Source organism: Enhydra lutris, unplaced genomic scaffold (assembly GCF_002288905.1).
Source record: "Enhydra lutris kenyoni isolate GAN:26980312 unplaced genomic scaffold, ASM228890v2 scaffoldscaffold17, whole genome shotgun sequence".
NCBI lineage: Eukaryota > Metazoa > Chordata > Mammalia > Carnivora > Mustelidae > Enhydra > Enhydra lutris.
In genome coordinates this window covers 17,537,321-17,560,389 of record NW_019154101.1, presented here as the reverse complement: position 1 = coordinate 17,560,389, position 23,069 = coordinate 17,537,321, and the positions used below count along the sequence as shown (strand labels likewise).

General features: G+C 37.0%; 1 protein-coding gene across 6 annotated transcripts in view; it reads right to left on the bottom strand.

The window, feature by feature from the left end:
* LOC111147601 (cAMP-dependent protein kinase inhibitor beta) overlaps positions 1–23,069 on the bottom strand; it is a 108,404-nt gene that overhangs the window by 70,958 nt on the left and 14,377 nt on the right. For 3 of the 6 annotated variants that reach the window (XM_022503735.1, XM_022503734.1, XM_022503738.1), the window contains exon 2: positions 12,989–13,086. The gene's annotated coding sequence lies outside the window, so the exon portion shown is untranslated. The remainder of the gene's footprint in view (positions 1–12,988; positions 13,087–23,069) is intronic. The other 3 variants (XM_022503737.1, XM_022503736.1, XM_022503739.1) reach the window with 1 other exon arrangement.

The following is a 23,069-nucleotide window of genomic DNA, read 5'->3' as shown; positions in this document are numbered from 1 at the left end:
TCTTCTTACCATAACAGATAATCTGGATATAGAGCTTCTTTCTCTATAGGCCCTGTTTCTCCCCAAATTAGCATCCATGGATTTATAGAATGTTTTCTCTACTCATGATATTCCACACAACATTGCCTCTGATCAAGGAGTTCACAGCAAATGAAGACCAGCAATACTCACTCACTGGTAATACCATGTCCTCCATCACTCTGAAGCAGATGGCATGATGCAACAGTGGAATGGCCTTTGAAGACTTAGTCACCATGCTAGTGAGGTGGCAGCACTGGGCTGGGCTCTGGCAATATCCTTCAATAGGTTACATATGCTCCAAAGCAACATTTAATTTACAATACTCTGTCTCCCACAGCTAGGATTCATGAGCAGGAATCAAGCGGTGGAAATGGGAATGGCACCACTCACCGTTACCAATCACTCACTATTACCAATCAACTAGCCATCTCATTTGATAAACAAATGCAAGGTTTCTCTAGACAATATTCACCATTATAAAGAAAATCTATTAGAAAGAACCACGGATTTTCTGCTATTGAAAACAGTACTTGGAGAAATAATGACTGAGGCTTTGGAATTTCATAATAGTTAAGGAAATTTTAGCAGAAAACTGTTAAAAGCTAAGACACAGACAAAAGATGCAATTTCCCATTTCCTCTTTTAGTCCTTGGAAGTAGAGGTTTTAGTTTGATGCCGAACATTTCTAAGTAACATAAGTTGGCCTGAATTCCCCTAAATGGTGATTGCCAGGGCAAGGCCAGTGAACACTCCATGTAGTTGTAAGGAAATTAATTTCAGCCACTTCTATACTGTTTTCTCCTCCATTTCAAGTAATCTTAGCAAAAAACAACCACCTACTTGCTAATCCTGTCATTTTTACACTCTCTTCTCGGATATATGACCTCTTAGAATAAACCCAAGATAGGAAGGAATAACAACACCTCTACATTGTATGTTTCACTTAACCTAGGCCCCATGCGAGCAGTTTCAGCTGCATGGAATTCAATCTTATCTGAAAGTCTTAAAACAAAAATAAAAACTAAAAACAACAATGGCAAAGTTCATTACATCAAAGATGCCTTTTAATCTAACTCATTAGAAATAAAGCACAGTTTAATAATAACATGCTTGAGTTTTTCAGTTTTCAAAAGACAGTCACATGAGTCTATACCAAGGACTATCAAAGTCACTACCTATAAAGACCTGCCTGGCTTCCTGCTCCCGCTTCCCTCCAAGCCACACAACTCCCAGATTCAGGATGTCACAAGTCCCCTTTACTCTGAGGCCTCTCTCCCATGCCCCCATAACAGAGTCTCTGCTTTAATGTCCTGCATAGTACCTTATTCCCTCCAAAACTGGCCTGTACACTAGTCAACCCAGTTTTCCCAGGACCTGAATTTCAGGCCCCAGCCCCATCCCTAACCCTGGGGCCCCACTATCTGTGATCAGACCTCTCTGTTTATCTGCCTGGATATCACCTGCTTCCAGACTCTGTGTCACCATGGCACGCCCACCTGCTGGGACACCATCTGCTGCACCTGGCTGGTCTTCTTGGACTCCGACTCCCTGCCTGTCAGGACAGCCTCCTGGAGCTGTCATCATCCTCCCTAGATAAGCCCACTAGCTTGACTGGATTTTCTTCCATCAACTGAAACAAATGCCAATGTCAGTAGCCTCTTTTACTCCGGCAGGTGTTGCTGTCCTGTCTTTAAAGAACAAACTAATCCATCCCTCTACCAAAAAGCTCTTATTCTGATGTTAGACTGCTCTATGCCCTACAAAATATTTCAGTTTAATAGGTTTCAAGCTTAATTAAAAGATATTGCGAGTTCCTTAACAAAGAGTTATGTACGTGTGAGACGCTTAAGAAGACAGAAACCCTGTACCAACCTGCAATAAAGAAACCTGAGAGACAGTGGAATATTTTCACTGATACTACAGAGGTGAAAGCAATCATCAAATTCAGTTTTCCACACAGCTTGCCATCTAATAGCACATTTATAAAGACAGGAATTGAAAAATGAAATAAATGACTTTAGCCTGTTTCCCCCTCTCTCTCTGCCTGCCCCTCTGACTACTTGTGATCTCCATCTGTCAAATAAATAAATAAAATCTTAAAAAAAATAATAAACTCTTTAAAAAATTTTTTTAAAGATTTTATTTATTTATTTGACAGACAGAGATCACAAGTAGGCAGAGAAGCAGGCAGAGAGAGAGGAGGAAGCAGACTCCCCGCCAAGCAGAAAGCCCGATGCGGGGCTTGATCCCAGGACCCTGGGATCATGACCTGAGCCAAAAGCAGAGGCTTTATCCCACTGAGCCACCCAGGTGCCCCTCTTTAAAATTTTTTAAAAATTTACTTTTTTGGGGTGCCTGGGTGGTTCAGTGGGTTAAGCCTCTTCCTTCAGCTCAGGTCATGATTTCAGGGTCCTGGGATAGAGCCCTGCATCAGGCTCTCTGCTCAGCAGGGAGCCTGCTCCGCCCCACTCTCTCTGCCTGCCTCTCTGCCTATTTGTGATCTCTGTCTGTCAAGTAAATAAATAAAATCTTAAAAAAAAAATACTTTTTTAAAAAAAGATTTTATTTATTTAAAAAAGATTTTATTTATTTATATTTAATTTTTTTTAAAGAGAGAGAGAATGCGTGTAAGTGGAGGGAGGGGCAGAGGGCACGCGAGAGAGAAAACTTAAAGCCGACTCCCTGCTGAGCATGGAGCCTGATGTGGGGCTCGATCTCACGACGCTGAGATCATGACCTGAGCTGGAATCAGTAGTCAGATGCTCAACCAACTGAACCAACCAGGTGCCCCTAAAAAATTTTTTAAATGACCAAAAAAAAGAAAAAAATCATACATGTTCAACCACATAGCCACTAATATTCAGTACAGAAACAATGTTTTCAATAGCATAAATTTAATGAGTTAAAGGTGTGTTGAAAAAAAAGGCAAGAAACAGAAACTTAAAATGATACAGTCTTCCAACTGGAGATACTCTCATAGAAATCAAACCCAATGACGTCCAATCACAAAATTTTATTAAATAGTCCTATGGGCACTAAGACTTTTTATAAATACCAGTTAATTTAATCTTAACAACTCTATAGGATAGGTACTATTGTCAGTTCCATTTTATAGATGAAAACAATGAAACAGAAAGGTTAAGTAAACTGCCTTAGAACAAACAGCTAATAAACGGCACAAGCAGGACTGAAATTTGGAATCAATGATTTGATCCACTGCACATGCTCTATCTCTGAGTGACTTACTAAGACTCACGCAGCTAGAAGGTGGCAAAGTTAGGTACAGAGATTTCACTTCCAACGTTCAGTACTCTTTCTACCAAATCTTTTGTGGCGCTCAAAGTTTCGCTTAGTGTCCGAGAGACCTGAAATGACATGGCGAGCTATTAAACGGCCACAAGCAAAACAGCCGAAGAATATTTTAAGTACTGTTGAAATTACAATTGATGTGATGGGGTTACATTATGATACGCATTTAAATACTAACAACAGACTCATGAAACTAACGGTAGTAATGTTAAGTGAAGTGGCTCCTTTTGGGGGACCCTCCGGCAGTCAGCTCACAAAGTTGAGCCATGTTCCACATAATAGACAAATAACATATAACCACAAACCAGACTAAATCAAAGAGTATCTTTCGTAGTTCGGCAGTGTGGATATGACTGAGGCACAGTGTCCTTTTGGCCACCCTGCAGCCACAACACCCACACATACAGAACTGTTACACACGGAAGACTTTAATAGTAATCAGCAGCTAAGAGATTCATGACGTCTTCCAGCAATGTGAAGGTAAGTCATCTGACAATAACCAATTCATGTGCAGCTCTGACGATGATTTCATCTTTTCAAAAGCTGTATCTCTGACCTTTTAGGGTTTGTTTTTTTTTTTAAAGATTTCATTTATTTATTTGAGAGGGAGAGAATAAGAGAGAGAGAGAGAGAACAAGAGGGGGAACGTCAGAGGGAGAGGCAGACTCCCTGTGGAGCAGGGAACCAGATGTGGCACTCAATCCTGAGACTCCAGGATCACGACCTGAGCCAAAGGCAGTTGCTTAACCAACTGAGCCACCCAGGTGCCCAGGGTTGTGTTTTAAAACAAGCACAAACACTTCCCTACCAAAGGATATTTATTTTTTATGACTGTAGTTAAAATTTCTAAGCTATTCACAAAGTAGAATAATAAACAGATGTTAAATTAATAAAAAAATTATGTGTTCTCAAGCATCTGTAAATTAGAATTTTACAGGCTGAAAAAATTTGTAAAATAATCAAATTATCAATTTTATAAGAACCTACTTAGGTGAAACTTGATACTTAATACATGATAAATCTGTACTTTCAGAATACCATATAATTCATATAGAGGACATTAGCAATTAAGTAGTTCTGTTTTCAGCAGGTAGTCAAGAATACTGGTTTTATGTACCTTACAATTGCATAAAACATCTTGGAAAAACAAAAATAAATTTGAAACAAGTAAAATTTAAAAACTATTTTCAAGCCTTTAATCCAAGGAGTTGTATTACAAGTTTAAAATAAAAATGAAATGATGACTTCTTTGTCCTAACTCCATAGACTTTAAATGACCTAATTCAATACCACCTTACTATGGAGAATGCCAGAGAGAGAACCTGTTTAAAGAGAACTGCAGACCTGAGTTGGAACTGAAAACCCTTGGCTAACTGGGGAGTGAGTGCTCTGTTTCCCATACAATCGTGGCACCCCCAAACATTGCAGAAATAGACATGTCATGTTCATTAACTTGCCAGCTGTTAACAAGGAAACTATAGAGTAAAGCAAAGCTGACAAGTAACTGGAAAATAAGTGACCTCTGATCAAAAGTGAAACCTGACTTACCTAACCACATTTTTTTTTTTTTTGATTTTTTTTATTTATTTATTTGAGAGAGACAGTGAGAGAGAGCATGAGCGAGAAGGTCAGAAGGAGAAGCAGACTCCCCATGGAGCTGGGAGCCCGATGCGGGACTCGATCCCAGGACTCCGGGATCATGACCTGAGCCAAAGGCAGTCGTCCAACCAACTCAGCCACCCAGGCGTCCCACCTAACCACATTTTTCTACCTATTGGGACAAAAGGGACAGAGGTCTAATCCAGTGGAAAGAGTAATTAGGTTCACCTGGGCAAGGGAGAGAGCAATCACAGGGGAAAAATTATGGATGAAAGCCATACTGTAACCAGCTATTCTGAAAGCAGGCTATCAGGCATTTTCCTGTTGAGTGACCCTAAGAAGCCATTATCTTCTTTCTTTTTTTTTTTTTTTTAATGTAATGTTTTTTGTTTTTTTTTTTTAATCTTTTTTTAAAATTTATTTTCAGCATAACAGTATTCATTGTTTTTGTACCACACCCAGTGCTCCATGCAGTCCGTGCCCTCTCTAATACCCACCACCTGGTTCCCCCAACCTCCCACCCCCCCACCTCTTCAAACCCTTCAGATTATTTTTCAGAGTCCATAGTCTCTCATTGTTCACCTCCCCTTCCAATTTCCCCTAACTGCCTTCTCCTAACTCCCCAGTTCCTCCATGCTATTTGTTATGCTCCACAAATAAGTGAAACCATATGATAATTGACTCTCTCTGCTTGACTTATTTCACTCAGCATAATCTCTTCCAGTCCCTTCCATGTTGCTACAAAAGTTGGGTATTCATCCTTTCTGATGGAGGCATAATACTTCATAGTGTATATGGACCACATCTTCCTTATCCATTCGTCCGTTGAAGGGCATCTTGGTTCTTTCCACAGTTTGGTGACCGTGGCCATTGCTGCTATAAACATTGGGGTACAGATGGCCCTTCTTTTCACTACATCTGTATCTTTGGGGTAAACACCCAGTAGTGCAATTGCAGGGTCATAGCGATTCTCTCTATCTTTCTTAAACATAAGAAAACATGATGAAAAGGACAATGGGCTAGAAAGCTTTATCTATCTTACCCCATGCAATTATTTGAATTTGAGATTTGGGCTGGGTATTTCAAGGACTTCTATTAAACATCTGTGTAGCCCAGAAAGTCATTTCACCTCCCAGAGCCTTGTTTTGTTGTTGTTGTTTTGTCTTGTTTTGTTTTGTTTTTCATTTGTGGGCGAATTCTCCATTGTGATTTGCCTGGGAAAGTCTTAGTTTATTTACATTTTCCTGACTTCCCATCCGGCTTAGGTTTTGTCATTTTCAAAAGGTCTCAGTGTTGACAATATATAAAGACGTAAGTTAGAATGATGTCATCCATGAGCCCGATTTAGGAGGAAGGGAAGCCAGTAGATGTGAATAGCAAATGTCTTACCAAGGAAAACATAAATTTCACTAGGGAGAACAGAGCTAGAACTATATATAACTACACAGATCTCAAAAACATAATGTTGGGAAAAGCACTGTAATATTATTTGTGTGAATTTTAAAAACACAAAACAGGACTAAATATCGAAATGGTCGCCTAAATACATGAGTAACATGATAAAGTGGATTGGAACAATAGACACAAATGCATAGATGCTTCTGAAAGGAGACTTCACAAATTCTAGTTTTTTTTTTTTTTACTTCTTTAAAAAGAAAAATTAAGCAAATATTATAAAATGAGATGTGATAATTCTAAGGAAGACTGGATTTTATTCTTTGTTGATTTTGTGCTCTGCATTGCTGAAATGTCTCAAGATAGAAATTTCAGAACATGAGGTGGAGCTAATCAAAGGCGGACCTGGAAAAGCAAGCATACAGAATGCTTGTTAATTGCAGCTGGTACACATGACCTGCGGTCGGCGGGTCTGCTGAGTTGGTATTCCAGGCAATCACTCATTGCTTTACTGGCTCATGTTGGCATGACTGGACTCTAGGACAACCACCTGAGGTTCTTCTGGCCTTCTTAATGGGTAATTCAAATTGTTCAGTGGTTGATACCAAGTACATAACTGTACTGCAACACATACATGACAATGAAAGCCCCTGCAACTTTCAAAGTCATCCAGTGTGCATAAGCAGGCTCTCCTTGAACAGGTCATAACACATTGTCCAAGAGCCTTTTTGACACAACAGACAGAGGCTGACCATACAGGTCCCTTAGCATAATTCAGAGAGCTAGACACTGAGCTAAAAAAAAGAATCTTCCCAGCATCTAAGAATAGATGAATAATAAGCAAATGCTAACAAAATGCAACTACTGACCCAGTGTGTTTTGTAATGTTGTATGTGTTTATGTGTTTACTATTTCTCACTGCACATTTTAGAAAGATTTTGTTTTTATAAATCCCAGGATAGGGCAAGAGGGACTTTCTACATTAATGGGTATCCTTTTTATTTTCTGGATTAAGGCTGTCCAAGTGTTTCCCAAGATAAGGCTCTAGGTTCCCATTATGACAGTACTATTTATCAAGTGTCTATTACAGGCTAAACATTTTAAATTAGTTCATTTACACTTATTTTATTCAATTCTCACCAACAAATATCTCATTTGGTGAGACAAATACTAATACTATCCTCATCTGTCTGATGTAGGAATTAAGGCCCAGAGATAGGAAATTTGGCCAAGGTCTAGGAGTTAAGTACAAAGCTGGTAAGCCTGATTCTAAAGCAGCCTTAGAGTCTCTCACTGAATTGTCTTCAGGAAAACCCTTATTATATCAATGATATCAATAACAGGTCCTAGAACTTTTGTTCTCAGAGATAGGTTAGTGAACAACCCCTCCATCCCCAGCCCCTTACCATCCCATATATTAATTCCTTGTGCTACATTTTATCCTACTGGTACCTACTGGTACCTAACCTATTCTAGTGGTACCTGACCGGTACCTAACTGGTACCTAACATTGAGAACCATCTCAATGACCAGAGGTAGCTTATTATTTAACTTCAGGTAGCTTTTTCTTTGATTAAATAAAAATGGGTCTCCTCTGATTCCCAACCACTCAACCTAGTTTTCCTTCTCAATCATACAGAACAGATGATATTCCTCACGTAACTGAAGAAAGTTAGCATGGCATCTGCAGGACCTCCCCAAACTATTAAATAAACGTCAGCTTCTCTTTTGAGTCTCCTCACAGTTCTGGTATTTCCCACACTCTGGGGAATTGCAAAGTGTCTTCCACTGTGTAACCTCACTGCTCACAACAAAGCCTAGCACAGGGTAAAAGGGGTAAGTGCTCAGTAAATACTCACTGAACCAAGGAATGAGAAAATGAGTTTTGCAAACACAAAGCCATGGGGTAGGAGGAGAGACCTGGAGGAATAGCAGTGGCCAGGTATCTACACATTGACCAGAGACACTAAGGAGGACTGGATATGAACAGAAAAAAAGACTAGGAAGTTCATGGGCCTGCTGTTTCCTCTTTCTCATGAGATATTTGGGGCTTGTAATTTAGCAACTTTTCTAATAGGTTTGGGGATAGAAAAGCACTGTTTTGTTGGTATTAATGTGAATTGTCATGGTCCAAGATGATATCACCTGGATGTTTAAAATAAAGTAAAACTTTTTTTTCTTTATTTCATTGTCCATTGATGACAATTAACTTTGCTTTCTCACTTGCCATAGGGTCCCAGCATTGAAGGAGCAAATCTACTCTAGAGGGAGAGGAAGAAAACAATCTTTCTTGTACTATAGTCTATAACAAAACAGGAGATACTTCTCTCCAAACTTGATCATTGTGACACCCTTCTTCAATTATCAATTATACCACAATCCAAGACAGGAAACTATAATGATTTCATTTTTATTAGAGATAACATATTTTAACACATTATATAAATTCAAAATTACTCAATGATGTTGTAAATAACTTCTATTGAAAGGAAATGCCTTGGCATATGTTAAGAATTATAAAACTGTCTAGCTGAAATCCCTTACTCTCTCGGATGGTATAACTCAAATTTAGTTGACCTTTTAGGTGGAATAATTCTAATTTCTATGTCACTATTTGGTCATCTCTAGAATCTAGAATCATCTCTAGAATTTTTAGCTAAGACATATAATATATTCAATCTACAAAAATGTCAGTAATACTTTGTGCCTACAGCAGGTACAATACCAAATGACTACTATTCCAGGATGGGCTCTGCTTTATCAAGCCTTCAGACAGTAGCGTATTTGGAATATTAGTAAGAAACTGCAGATCTATTAATTCCAAAAAAATCAAGAAAAAATAATTTTCAAATTTCACATTGCTAAGCATGCTGCTTGAGTCTTTTCTCTCCTTATATTTATAGACATTTTGATATGTTCATATTCAAGTCTATCAAGCTTCAATTATGGTTTCTACCTTTGAGGTCTTATTAGACAAGATTATAAGAGTATTCGCCATTTTCTTCTGGTTATGTCTCACTGTTTTTTTCTTCTTTAATCAATAGATAATAGTATATTGTATGAATAAAAGATCCAACTTTAGAGTTTTTCCTAACATTATCCAACTATTGGAACTGTGTTGAAGCAGTAATATTTTCTTCCACCAACATGAAATGCTGTCTTTATTAAACATCATCTTTATATGCTTAAATCTGGAGAATTTTCAAGGTTAGTTCCTCTAAGTCTCTATTTTAGTAAAAAGTACTATTCCTGGGGTGCCTAGGTGGCTCAGTGGGTTAAAGCCTCTTCCTTCAGCTCAGGTCATGATCCCAGGGTCCTGGGATGGAGCCCCCCGTCAGGCTCTCTGCTCAGCAGGGAGCCTACTTCCCTTCCTCTCTCTCTGCCTGCCTCTCTGCCTGCTTGTGATCTCTGTCAAATAAATAAATAAAATCTTTTTTAAAAAAAGTACTATTCCATCTTAGTAGTTATAAATTTATAATCTTTTTTAATATTTGGAAATGAAATTCCTTCTTCATTATTCTTTCCCAAAAATGTGTTTTCCCTTTCTTCCACATAATTTTAGTAATCATTTTGCCAACATCTCACTAAAATCTCTTTGTTTTTAAATGGAATTGCACTAACTTTGTAAATTAACTTGGGGAATCCAACACAATTACAATAGTTGTTATTCTCATCCAGGAATACATTGTAAATCTCCATTACTGCTAATCTTCTTTTGTGTTTCTCAATAAAATGTTATGATTTCTTCATTTAAGTCTTACACATTCTTATACAGTTTACTGATTGTAATGTTTCATTGCTATTATAAATGGGATTTCTTCATCATGTTTTAGCTGTTATAGGAAAGTCAATGGATTTATTCACACTTATCTTTTGTATGACCACTTAATAAAGTTTCTTATTCCAATAGTTCTTCATTTACTTTTCTTGGGATTTTTAGTAAAAAATATAAACATTTTTAAGTGAAAAAGATGTCTCCTCTTTTCTAGTAATTATAACGTTTGAGAGATACATGAGTTAAACCACTTTAGTTCTAGTCAGCTCTACCATTTACTAGCTGTGTGACCTTGGCCAAGTTATTTAGCTTCTCTGGGCCTCAGCTTCTTGATTTATAAAATGAAGATGATAATAGTTCATATCCTAGGATTGTGAAGGTTAAATGACTTAATATTTGTGAAGTATTTAGAATACTTTCTAGCATATATAAAAACTTTTAAAATGTTAGCCATTTTTAAAATTTGTTGTATTGGATAGAATGTATAGAATGATGTTAACTGTAAATGATGAAATTGGGCACCCAGTAACCCTCTGGGGTTATTTCAAGAAAACAGAAAAACCCTCATTTTTCTGTTTTCTTGAAATTGCTTTTTCACAATTTAATAATATCTCACTATTTCTAAATTACTATGTTGACTGTATGTGTGTTTTCTCAAAAGAAATACATTTGCATTTTATCAAATGTTATTTGCAATTCTATTAGAAAAAAAAGGAGGGGTTCTATTCTTTAACCTATGACTATGAATTATTCTAATAAATGTTCCAATATTGAACTACTTATACATTCCTAGAATAAACATCACTTGTATTACTCTATTTTGTTGATTTCTACATTTCTATATCCAGTTGATTCAATGAATTTCTGTGATTCTCCTTTTTGTCCTACTTTTATCAGTGTTTTGGAGAGGTGTGTGTGTGTGTGTGTGTGTGTGTGTGTGTGTGTGTGTTATACTTTTTATTAAATGAATCAGAAATATGTTCATCTCTTTTGTAGAGTTCATAGAATATGGGATAATGTGTTCCTGAAAAAAAATGAGTATTTTCAACCACTGATTATAAATACCTGATGAAAACACGATACTTTGCTCATCTAAACAGAATATTTTAGCTCATGCCAAATCTTCCTACCCAAGCTGGTCAAGAACATAGGCTTAAGTATCAGACAAAATTAGGCTCAAATCCTAACTTCACCACCCACTGGCTAAATGTGTGCAGTTGGCAAGGTGCATTTTTATCACAGGAAAAAATCATACTTTCCTTACCTTTCTCACATGTGAGGATTATAGGAGATTATGTTTATAAACCACTATACACTCCACCCACAATAAAGACTCAATAAATACGTTAGTCTCAATTTTCCTGAAACAAAAAATTAAATTTTACAATTTTATTTGCTATTTTTTCTTAGTATGGAGATTTTAGTTATTTGTATATAGATAAAGGGAAATGCTCTCGATAAAATTATTGGTATAAATTGCTTCATAAGGGGCGCCTGGGTGGCTCAGTGGGTTAAGCCGCTGCCTTCGGCTCAGGTCATGATCTCAGGGTCCTGGGATCGAGTCCCGCATCGGGATCTCTGCTCAGCAAGAAGCCTGCTTCCTCCTCTCTCTCTCTCTCTGCCTGCCTCTCCGTCTACCTGTGATCTCTCTCTGTCAAATAAATAAATAAAATCTTTAAAAAAAAATAAATAAATTGCTTCATAATAAAAGGTAATTTCAATTAAGACATGCTATTCTCTACAGTAATAAATTTAAAGTTGGCCATGAAAGCAAAAATGCTCTGATAATACATGAAAATGAACACATCGCCACTGTCTCCACGAAACTACTGTGGGTTATTAAAAATAAAGTTGTACTGGTTTTGAGAAAAACAGGCAATGAGCCTAAATCAAATTTAATATCTTCCACTCTTCCCTGTTCCCTTGGAGCTTTTTGTTCTCATGGGAATCTGAGAGTGGGAGGAGAATGTTGGGCCCTTCACACAGTCTGATGTTTTCTGATCAGCCCTCTGAACTACAACGTTGGATGGGGGGGTGTCAGTGTCTCTCTCTGGCAGGGAGAATGCATCACCAAGAGATTGAAGTGGCCTCAAATATAAGTCCTACCAAAATAACAGCATTTTCGTGAAATTTTAAGACTGTGATATGAATGTAGCCTCCTTTTTAAGGGACCCATGATAGGTGTCTATAAGCATATACAGATATAAATATAGATACATACACTATATATACTATATAGATATATGAGTATATACAAATATTTGGATAGATAGATATTCATAGTCACCTGTACAAATGGGTGTCATTTATATATATATGCACCATTGTCATATATATATTTATAAATATGAAATATGTGATATATAGATATATAGACACATATCACCAGCACAAAGAAATCTGTTTCTCTAAAAAAGAGTAATTCAGATTTATGTCTACCAGTGTCATCAAGGAATATTTGGCTGCATTTACTATGGTCTCTGAGGAGATTAGAATTGACCCAATAGGTAATAGAATGACTTTCTCTTCTGTTTTCAAGGCTATAAATTTAAAACATTATTTTGGTAAGCTGACTTCCTCTGTTAAGAACAATTTAAATAAGCCCAGCTAAGAATGTAAATATCAAAGCAGGCTCCACCTCTGTACTCATCACTGGTCTCTGGCAAACACCAGGATGAAAATGTCTATCTCGGATTCTCAGCATGCATTATTTGCTATTAATCTGACAATGACAATAGATTCTATTAAGCTTTGATTAAACTGTATTGATTTGTTTTCTAAAATAAAGACCTACCACTGTACCTTTTCTTTGCTGTCATCTGGGTTTATAGTAACAAAGACATTTTTAGGGACATCCTCAAGAGCGGGATCAATGGATCAAAAGCTTACCTACTTCTGTCCTGCTCCCTGTGTGGCCTCAATAACTTGATGGTTCCCAGCTTCCCCCAGATTCTCTTGATCGAGTGCCTTTCAGTATACTGTGATCCCTGAAAGAAACAAAGGGGGGGAAAGATTTATTAAGATTAACATCTCTCATTCCTCGTCTACTTTGGAAAAGAACAAATGGCTCCTTGGGCAATAACACTGTCTAATTTAACACCACAATGCCACACAATTTTAAAACAACATTCATTGTTATTTTTTCATTCCCCATCCTGATTTCATTTTTACACTCTCCTGATTTATAGCAGGAAGAGGATAAATTTCCTTGTGTAAGCAGCTCAATACTCCCTTATAAATGAGGAGCGTGTTTCTTCTCATTTGTTCACTGTTCAAACTCATCAACTGTATTCTGCATAATCTTTCTCCTGTTTTGCTTCCAAGACTGTCTAACAAGAGCAGTCACACACATTCTTACTAAATAGCAAAATCAACAATATAGCAAGATACATATTTTTCTTCAGCTTTTCAAATTTCTATTGGAAATAGATTCATGAGTTGACTGACAACTTTTCTCAAACATGTGATTTTAAAAGCAATAAATCCCCACAGCAGTTCATCTTTAAATTCCAATGCCAAGGAGGAAGAACCTTGTTTTTCCCATAATATTTGGAATTCTGGAAGAGAAAACAACCCCAATGAGATTTGGCCTGCAGGTATTGCCTTGACATCAAGAGGTAACTTGAAAATTTGCTATGAATAAGCACCCGACCCACTTGTTTGGTTTTCCTGTTCATATCCTTTTCAGTACTTATATATCAAAAGCCCCTATTTTACAACTAATAATACAGAAAACAACTTGGTTATTTTCATTTCCACATAGATTCCTGATGGAGGTGGCTTCAACTGATCACTGGGTAAACTAGGCCCCCCTTTCACGTATTTGAGCACGTGGTAAATGCCTAGTTGTTCTAGATGAGAGCACCATGTTTCATGTTACAGAGATTTATCTGTTCCTTTTTATACAAAATGTGGGGCCAGTAACATCAATATTCCTATGCTTGTATGTTCTGTCTAACTTGATGAGGGTTATTCAGAGCAGGAAGGAGTCCAGTGCTGTCTGCTATTTTCTCCTCTCCCCTCTTCCTCATAAACCACCAAATTCTGTCTATTTCAGGCTCAGAAAGATCCTCAGCTCACTCTTCCAATTCCATTCCCACAGGCCCACACCTTCCTCCACCCCCTCAGTTCTTAGACATGTTAAGACATCTCTCACTAGGCTCTCTGGTTTGACACATGCCCCTTCCAGTCCATATTCCACAGATCATTCATGTTGGGACACTCACTGAACTTTCCATTTGTATGAATCCCAAGAATTATACATAGTGGAAATACTGAATCATTATTCTGAAATAAAGTATCTTGTCTCCCAAGTGCCAATAGCACTATGCTAGCCATCTTTTAAGACAGTTTTCAAATAATGTCACTACACTTCTCTTTCCTTTGCTTTCCATATTTCCTCATAGCTTACAAGTAACCCAGAGCACAAGAAAGTCCTAAGGACATTGTAATAAAGAGGCAGAAGCAGTGACCTTAGCTCTAGTTCCAGCTCATCCCTTGTCATCTGTTGACTTTGACGAATCATCTCTCCTTCCTTCTTAGGTAAATGGCAGAGCCTTGCTTATCACATGGGGATGGAAATATTTATCCTGCTTATCTCTCTAGGTTGTTCTGGGAATCAAGGGTGATCCCATACAATAAAATACCAAATGTGCAATACTGCTATTACCCTCCCTGAAGGACTGCAGAGATAAAAACTGTGCTTCTTATGTGTTAACCCTAGATTCAGATTGGGATCCTAGAAAAGGTAGCTGTGATCACACTTTTAAGTCTTGCAACTTCCCTTTGGGACTGTGATGTTCTAAAGAGTTTTGTTTTGGCTTCCAGAGGGAGAAAAATGCCAAAGGAATCATAATCTAACATATTTGGACTTCCAAGACATGATGAATCTAAAGAGGAAAGAAAGGGAGAAGGGCCTCAAAACAGTGACAAATTTTAATTGGCTGAAACTACCATAACTAAAATAAGCTGTCATTTGTGGCACAAATGTTCATGCAATCTCCTTAAAACCCAAATAATTACTCTAGACATTAGGGGACCCTTTTCAATATGAACTATCTGCCTATTCTCTATCATTGTGTTGTAGGTTTTAACTGGAAAATGTGGACTATATATAACAGGATGAGTTTGTTTTGCTTAAAGAGGAAACACAAAATATCAACCCAAACATCACTTCATATATAAACAGCACTGTAGCCTCAGTTCAAGATGCTTTTCTTTTAGACTAAAAAAAAAAAGGAGGGAGGAATATATTTGAACACATGCATATAAACAAACCAAAGAAAGTAGAGAAGAAGGGCAGAGTGATAGGAATAAAGACCACGAGCTCTATTTTCCTAAAATTTGGTGAGATGAATGTTAATCAGAGTTTACAAAGTTTAAATTCTCCTTTAAATTGCATAGATATAATCAGGTAAAGAAAATAAGCTTCCATGAAGTACAATTTTTCTTGAAATTATTGTCACATATTTAGAAGGATCTAAAAGTGTGTTCATTTATTCCTTTCAGATACTCAAAACCAATACTTACTGAGTACCTTCCATGCATGAGACTTTGCACAAGATGTGATAAGATGTGCTGGTTTGAACCCCTTGGCCATATTGGGTTAACAACAGATGTCAAAAGAACTGCACAAATAGGCCATATAAAAAACACACTGCTCTTCTGCCTAGAATGCATATCACCCTTTGCTCTTACTAGCAGACTCTGGACCATCCTTAAAGGATTCCAGCTCAAACGCTGCTCCTTTTCTAAAGCTCTCTGGAATTCCTCCAGTTTGACACTAATCATAATCCCGGCCACTAAATCACTATGTTCAAAACTCTGATGTGCTAACCATGGTCAGCTTTGCATTACGGCATTGTGTGTGACAATCTTCCCTAGTAGCCTGTGAACATCTTGAGTGGTAATGTTGTTTTCATCCATCCGCAGGACTTAGCATGACATACTGTAAATACTCAATTAGTGATTACTGAATGGAAAATTCATACATCTTTACTTGCATGAGAAAAAGATACATCATAACTTTAAAGATTTGTAAATGTTTTGTGTTCACCCTTGCTCTATGTATTTCTAAAAAGATAAATTTATACCTTGAATGTGAAAATATGGAAAACTCATGTATTCGTTTATAAAAGTCTTTACAATAAAATTAGCATTATTTTATTCAAATTCCTTTATTTACTTATTCTTAAGTTTCCCTCTCACTAACTCAAACTTACTCTCTCCTATTTTTCCTACTAGATAGGAGTGATTTCTCTTTTTTAAAGATTTATTTATTTATTTGAGAGAGAGGGAGAGAGAGTACCAGAGGTAGGAGGGTCAGAGGGAGAAGCAGACTCCCCACTGAACAGGGAGCCTGATGCTGATGCAGGACTGGATCCCGGGACTCCAGGATCATGACCTGAGCCAAAGGCATTCCCTTAATCAACTGAGCCACCCAGATGTCCTATATGATTGATTTCTATTAACAGTTTTTAAACCAACCTGCTAATGAAATCCTCGGCAACTGCTACAATTTCAAAAGCTTTAGTAGCTATTGTACATATATAAAATTCTAAATAACCTGGTCCCCTCATTCAGTCAGCAAACATTGTTGTCTATCGTGTGGTAGATACCGCAGAAGAAACACAAACCCTTTCAGGAGAGAAACGGGTTATAGCTAGAGTAGTTGATAAGAAATATATACAAACGAGCAAAATCAAATGTTACCTACATGTCATATTTCTAATTTATCTGAAATTATTAAACGTTCTTAGAATGAAGCCTCAGTAGCTGAAGAATGAATTAATAGGACCCAATGAAAATGACTAAGAATCAGACATCTATTCATGTTTCCCATTCAGTTAATACAAATAGTTAAACAGCCAGCTGTCCTCTTAGATTCAAGTTGATATCATAAACATTTTTAATAGGCAAAGTAAAATGAAGTTTTCTAATTAAAAATGTACTGCCTGCACTGTACAACTGCTTTTATATAGGAATTTGGCAAAGTTGACCAGTTTTGTCTTAATGTTGACAAATTCTGCCCCCTTAATCCCACTATGAAATTCCCTTAAACATTTTGGTCCCCAGGATAATTCTCTTTTTACTTCATTGTCAGTGTACTGCTATGGGGAGGGAGAGGAGACAAAGGGATTTTAACATTTAATAAACACGTGTTCTGTGTGATAAGCCTTGCTAGACACTTAACATTTTATTCCATTTCATCATCATAATTAATCTACCAGATAGAGGACTTTTTTCAAAGCTTAGAAATGGCGAGATACCTCCCCCCAAGGTCACATAGCTAATAAGCCACAGAGACAGGATTCAAATTCAGTTCTATCTGACTCTAAAGCCTTTGATTGATCCACTATGCACCATGATGCCTCACAACATTCTTGAGATATTTTCTTTTGGGGCTTCTCCCCTATATTATTTTCCTCTTACGACTAAACAGTAGTTCCAAAATAAAATAAAATAAACAGTAGTTCCTTAACACTTATTGTTTTGCCTCGAAGCTCTAGGAAATATATTTTTTTGAGAATTGATGCAAAAACAATTCACTTATTCATTTCCTTTAATTTTTCTTTTAACCACTTCCCATTTTTGCACATCTCATACACCAATATATACATATATGTGTGTGTGTGTATATATATATATATATATATATATATATACCTCTCATCTCATACTGAAGAGAAACAACTTCAATGCCAAGTGCCTGAATTTATCTTACACGTTCACAGAATTTGGGTGGATGTAAAGAAGCATAATTAAAAGGCTCCCTTCTGTGGACTACTGGCCCATAGCATAAAATAAGCAAACTTAGTTACGTAAAATGATTTCATAGTTGCATTCTCTTGCATTCTCTCATCATATCATTAGAACCTGAAACAAGTCTGTTGTGAATACCCACTGGGTTGCCCTCATGAAACAACATGGAACCTAAAGTATTCTGTAATGATCAAGAGCACAGATTCTAAAGACATACTTTCTGATTACAAATCTTCACTGTGTACATTTGGTCCCATTACCTAACCTTTCTGGGCAGGCCTACACTTCCCCACATGTAAAATAATTTTAATAATAGTACCCATCATATACAGTTACTGGGAGGTTTAAATGATATGGGTACTTCATTGAAGTCAAAAAGAATAAAGCTCAGTACATACTGTGCTTAATGTTTTAGATTTATTACTACTATTCTCTAACTTTATATAAATAGAATACTCCTACCAATGATACATACGATAAAAAGAGCAAAATGATCATTTATAAATAGTAAGTAGCTATAAATAATACATCTTAGAAAACATTAAAATTTTCTATGTAGTATTGATATAAATATCCAAGTAGTCCTCTAACTGAATGGCTTAAACACATTAGTGAGTGTGCATTATGTGTATAAAACAAAAATCTGTGTGAAATTCTTGAGAGGAATTTTTAAGCTTTTAACTTGTTATTTTTAAAGAAAATAGTTCCTTCAAAGAATATAGACACTAATGCAACAAAGAAGCTTCCTCTGTCCCCACAGCAGCAGGCAAACAGAGACAGCCCAAGGCCAGGAGTACTAGATGAAAACTAAGTGGGATGAAGGGAAATAAGGTTCATTCATATCATTTGTCTCTAGCTGGTCAGTGTTAATTATTTCTCAAATCTGACAGCCGCATGTTCCTCTGCTTCACACTTTAGCCTTTGATGCAACTGTGTGCTATTCCAAGATATTTAAAGAGCTCAATTTTGGCCTCCAAAATATGTGCTTGGATCTTCAGGAGAAGCCAGTGCTCAACAAAGGCAACTTTAAATCCTAAAAGCAGAACTCAGCCTTCTTATGAAAGCTGATGAGTTCTGACATTTTATCAACTCTCCTGAAGAGTCATTTATGCACCGTGTTAAATAGTAAAAATAAAATAAGTGGACCTGGTAAATTATCTTCTGACTTGACTAGACCAGAGTTAGCTTGCTGATTTCTCTCAAATGTGAATATTTACTTTGGCTAAATAATGTTAATAGGGAAAGTTACATATTCCATGAGGCATAAAGAAAAATTACTTTTCTATTACCCAGAAACCTTCCCTTGCAACTAAGCCTGAAGGAGAAAAAAACTGGGAAGAAAGTATTTGAAATGGGAACTCTAGCTGCTACAGCTACCTGACTTGCTCCCAGTTCATGTTTAATTAAATTTACATCAATAATTCCATAAATTGCTTGCATGTTCATAGAACATAAGTTATCATCTTTGATTCTAAGGTCAAATACTTACTGCTAACAACCCTTGTGCCTCTCAGGGAGACTTGGACCCCTGCCAGACTATACTGTTTTGTCCATGGGGGCGGCCCCACTACTGTAAAACTCCGTAGGGGATGATCCACCACCATGGCCCCCTGGTTGCCTGGCAACAACCCCTTATGACTGCTCCTCGGGGACTGCTAGGCAACAGCAGCACTGAGTCTGACCCAGCTGCTCCCAGAGCACGGCTTCTCAAGAGGGCCAGGTTAACAGGAGGCCAAGGGCCCTAAGTGACTAATTACATAATCCATACACGTTTCTCAGAATGCTCTCCGACTGTCGCTAAAGAAAAATCAGAGCACAGCTAGTTCCTCCCCTGAAGGGTACTCTGGAATGTATCCTTAATTTAAACTCTATCCCTGGATCTTTAGAGAAACTGACAGAAAACTAACGCATCAGAGCCAAAATCTGTCGCCAAAAAAGTCTATTTAAAAAAGCGCACACACGCATAAAGGAGGTCATTCTTTTTTCAATCACATTTAAAATGTGGCTTTCAAAGCTTTCATAATTTCAAAGAATTTTGCTATTTAGATATCGTCTGTTAACAGACCAAAAAATGGGAAAAACATAAGAATTTTCCAAGCCTGTTCCTAAGATATTTCAATACATAACTCTAAGTACAGCAGTTTCTAGGAAAGACTTTCAATTCTAATCAATAGTTAAACCCACATTTACATCTTCAATCTCAATATCTCTTTCTACACTCAACAAATCTAAATTGTCATATTTTTCCATCTACATCCAACCTACCTCTTAGGACAAAGGCCTAATCAATCTAAAAACTTACACATCAGTGCATGAGTACAGCCTCACCCAATCTTCTTTACTGTCCCTTAGATCTCTATCATGAGGAAGAGGTAGGTGCTCCAAGAGACATGGTCTTTTAGCCAGTACACCAAAGATACAAATAGGATTCTGCTACTGTGCTCATTTAAAACCCTCAGTCAAGTCCAAGCTATTTAGCAGGATATGTAAGGCACTTCTGAATCTACTTCCCATCAAACTTCCAGCCACATCTGCTCAGTCCACAATGCGATTTAATGATAGTTCCATAAACAACATCACGCATTTTAAGTCTCTTTTTTCTTCCCAGGACACATTCCCCTTTGCCTGGCAAACTACTGGTTAGATGTCAAGATGTAATAATATCATCACCTCCTCTGAGAAACTGTCTCTGTTAGAATTACTCATAACCACCTCTGAGCATCTTTATTCCTGATTCATACAGCCATGATGGCATTGGTCATACTGTTTCACAGTTATTTCCCTACTTAACATTAACCCCATGTTGTTCAAAGGCTAGAGTCTTATTCTGTTCAACCTGGTTTCCTCAGTGCCTAGCATATTCCTTAACATTAAGAATGAGTTTATACTATAGTTTAATAATGATAAGAAAATTGTGCACCGAGGCTAAATGGTAAAATAAATGAGGGCTGGGCATTTTTAACCTCTTAATTAAACAATTTACTAAGAAACAAAAATAAACTAATCTCCTGACTTTGGGTCTGGTCTTCTTCTCCATAAACTATGATGAATCATTGAGGGCAAATAAGCAGATATCTCTGAATTGATACAATCCATTCAGTATTATGGCTAAAATAACCAGATTTTTTGTGCCCATTCTGTTGTAATTAAAATAACATGAAAGTCAAGGGAACTACATGGTCTGGCAACCAAATCACTAAAAGCTGGTCTGGAGCTAGTCTCTGGGAAGGAAACTTCCCATTCAGATTAGTAACTCTTAAAATGGCTTTCGCAGAGGGACGACTGGGTGGCTCAGTCGGGTAAGCGTCCAACTCTTGATTATGGCTCAGGTCATGATATCTCAGGGCTCTGAGATTGAGCCTAGTGTTGGGCTCCGTGCTCAGCAGGGAGTCTGCTGGAGATTCACTCTCTTCCTCTCTGTCTCCCTCCACCCCTCTCTCTACCCCTCCCCCACTCACATGTGTGCGCTCTCTCCCTCTCTCAGTAAATAAATAAATTTTAAAATATTTTTACAGAAATCTTGGTGTAACTAAAATAGAGAAGAGAGTATAAAAGAAATTAACTAGCTAAAGGCCAGTAAAAAGCAAGGAAAAGTTATTCTAATTTTTAAATTTCCTAAATAGTAATTCACAAAACTTTATTTACTCAACATGTGTTCCTCAAAGCACTAATTTTAAAGATAGGAACATGACCAAACAAAACACAAAAGCCCACAAATGTCACAACAAACCTAGTATCTCAAAGTCGCTCAACCTCTTACCTCACCACCTCAGGAGCTGGACATACACCCCTCCATTTTCAAATATAACAATGCTTTTAGGATTTTTCTGTAACAAGTTCACATATATGATTATGCAACCATATTGCCAAAGACTTTAACATTAGCAGTAATATGACTGTCTAGGTTAACCCATGCAACACAAACCCTAATTAATGGAAATCTGCATTGTGAGCCTATGAATTGTTAGTCTATTAAGAGCTTGTGGGGTCCACACACTGCTAAGGCTGTGCACTTCTGAAACTAGGAAACCTGTATTCTTGGAAGTAATTGACTGTGTGTCAGAAAGTACTTACAACCACATGATAAATTTTGCATAACAAAGGAGTCTTACTTGATAGTCTATATATTAAAGCATATTTATATATTAAAATAAAATAAGCACATTATTAAGTAGAATTAAGTAGAACAGGTAAGTACAAAATTTCAGGGAAACTGCCCTTTTCTATGGAGCAATTTGAGTTATGCCTCTAGATTTCTGGGAATTTTTTGGTGGAAAAGAAGGAGAACAATTTGACCACAGCAGAACAGAGTTGGGCTACGACTTCCTTTGTTCTGGATAAGACACTGCTATTAATCCAATTTAAAACTATACTACTTTTGTTGGACAGCCACTTGACAGTATCAATTAATATTGAATTGGCCATAAAACAGAATCCTTTAGTATTTTTTAAACCAATTCTACTAATAACCATTTTTTTCTCTATCGGGTTTCTTTTAAAAAAATGTACACCACTCCTGTATTTATCCTCATCTAAAGAAACTGTCAAAATAATTATTTCTGACTCAGAATGCAGCACTGATTGTATGACTCGCTACTCAAAAACTTGTAAGAATGCAAATTAAAAATTTAAGTCCAAAGTCTTCATGCCAGCGTTTAAGATTCATCACTACGACTCCAACATATCTTTCCACCCTTATCTTCTCCCAGTCCCTAAATAATTATACATAAGTCTGTCCCACTCTTTTCTGTATTTGTAACTTTGTTCATGCTGTTTTCTTAATCAGGGATGTCTTGCCTATTCATTGAAATTCCATCAGACCTTCAAGGATCATCCCAATTACTGTATGTTCTATAAAGTCTTTCCGATTAATCTCAAAGTTTATCTTTGTCTTCTTTGAAACCCCACAGCACTTTTTGGTTCTTTTGTGGTCTTTACTACTGTCTGCCCTGCAGGAAAGTTGTGTATATTATCTCACCCTTCCTTCTCAAAACAGATATTTCTAAGTGTCCTTAGAAAGGATGGAGTCTCACTCTTTCTTGTATGTACTATATCACTAACCACAAGTAACTGAATCCAAGAGGTGCTTTTTAATAGATACTTGTTTATTTAAATTTAGTTAAATATTCATATCAGAGATGCATGTGATGAGTTCCAAAATTCATTAAAAGCTTTTTCTATTATTATTTATTTTATTTTATTTAAATAT